The sequence below is a fragment of the Colobus angolensis genome, unplaced genomic scaffold, assembly GCF_000951035.1.
Source record: "Colobus angolensis palliatus isolate OR3802 unplaced genomic scaffold, Cang.pa_1.0 Scaffold172, whole genome shotgun sequence".
NCBI classification, from domain to species: domain Eukaryota; kingdom Metazoa; phylum Chordata; class Mammalia; order Primates; family Cercopithecidae; genus Colobus; species Colobus angolensis.
Genome location: NW_012114844.1, coordinates 2810589 through 2812643, shown reverse-complemented (window position 1 = coordinate 2812643; position 2055 = coordinate 2810589).

The window sequence follows — 2055 nt, the reverse complement described above, 5'->3', positions numbered from 1 at the left end:
CCACTCTGTCACCCAGGCTGGAGTGCAGTGGTGCAATTTTGGCTCACTGCAAGCTCCGCCTCCCAGGTTCAGGCCATTCTCCTGCCTCAGCCTCCTTAGTAACTGGGATTACAGGCATGTGCCACCATGCTGGCTAATTTTTGTATTTTTAGTAGAGACGGAGTTTCACCATGTTGACCACGCTGGTCTTGAACTCCTGACCTTGTAATCCGCCCGCCTCGGCCTCCCAAAGTGCTGAGATTACAGGTGTAAGCCACTGTGCCCGGCCTATAGGCTCCTCTTAAATGTGAAAATTTCCTCAGACTTTTTGTTTTTGATGACCTTGACAGTTTTGAGAAATACTGGTTGGGTATTTTGTAGAATGTCCCCAAATTTATGTTTGATGTTTTCCTGGGATTATGGGTTTTGGGGAACCAATACCACAAAGATTAAATGCCTTTTCATCACATGATATCAAGGTGTGCTACCAACTTATCACCTTAACCTTGATCACCTGGCCCAGCTAATTTTTGTATTTTTAGTAGAGACGGGGTTTCACCATGTTGCCCAGGATGGTCTTGATCTCCTCACCTCGTGATCCTCCTGCCTTGGCCTCCCAAAGTGCTGGAATTAATCAAATGATTTTTAAGCAGTATTGTGACATCAGATTTCCTTTTTAAGATTAATATGCTGGCTGTATCGAATGTACCAAATGGAGACAGGAGTAGATACGGATACATCAGTAAAAAGGTTGCGGCTGGGGCAGGCGCAGTGGCTCACGCCTGTAATCTCAGCACTTTGGGAGGCCGAGGCGGGTGGATCACGAGGTCAGGAGATCAAGACAAGTTTGACCAACATGGTGAAACCCCGTTTCTACTAAAAATACAAAAAAAATTAGCCGGGCATGGTGGCAGGCGTCTGTAGTCCCAGCTACTTGGGAGGCTGAGGCGGGAGAATTGCTTGAACCCAGGAAGCGGAGGCTACAGTGAGCTGAGATCTCGCCACTGCACTCCAGCCTGAGCAATAGAGCAGGACTCCACCTCAAAAAAAAAGGTTCTATCAGTGGTTGGCATAAAAGTTAAGAATGAGAAAAGTGGGTAGATTAAGAGGCATTTAACAAGTAAAACTGTCAGGATTTGTCCATTTTTAGTTGAATAGAAGGAAGGAAGAAGGTTTGAGAATGACTGCGAGGAACCAAGTTTCTGGTTGAGAAGCTGATTGGATATCAACAAGGGTGAAAGCAAAAGTACACTGAAGAGGCAGGCAGAGCAGCCTGAGGACTTGCTGATGGAGGCAACCCCAGCGCTATGGAGGAAGAAGAATGCTGTGGGTCAGGTGCCCCTGCGGAATTCCAGAGGCATCGATTTTCTGTGTATCCATATCTACTCTGATGATTCTGCACCCTGGACAGAACCCTTTAAAAATAAAACACCCCTGTCCAGTTAGGTAAAGCTTTGATTCCCTTGAGGGAAAAGTCTTCCTCATTTGCTCGAAAATCCATGAGAGTAACAACAATGTAGTATTCATACTCTGCATTTCCATCAAGGATTGTACTCTCAAAGCACCAGCACTTGTACATGCAACACTAGGTGTGAAGTTCATTATGGTTCTGAGTCCCCAGAGAGCTCTGTGGACATTTCACCAATTTTGTTTAAGCCTCAGTAGCCATATTACCAAGGCAGAGATCAAGATCCTAAAAAAAAGACTCAGTAACATAAGAGGTTTCAGATATTGGGAAGAGAGAGTGTGGTTGACACTGTAGGGAAGCTTCTTGAGCAAGGGAAAGATGAAGTCAAGCTGTTCACAGGGAAGTAAATTGTGAAAGTCCTTGGAGCCCATTTTAAAAACTTGGACTATTTCTCTGTGTGCAGCAGAAACCACTGAGTTGTGAACGGAGAGGGAACACAAGTGATCTTACATTTTGAAGGATCCTTCTGACTGCAGGTTGGGAACAAATTGCAGAGGAGCAAGGAAATAAGCCAGATGACCAGCTAGGAGATCACTGCAAAATCTGTACAAGGGACTTCAAGTGGCTTGAGTCAGGATAGCAGTTAGTTTAATAAGTAATTTTTATAT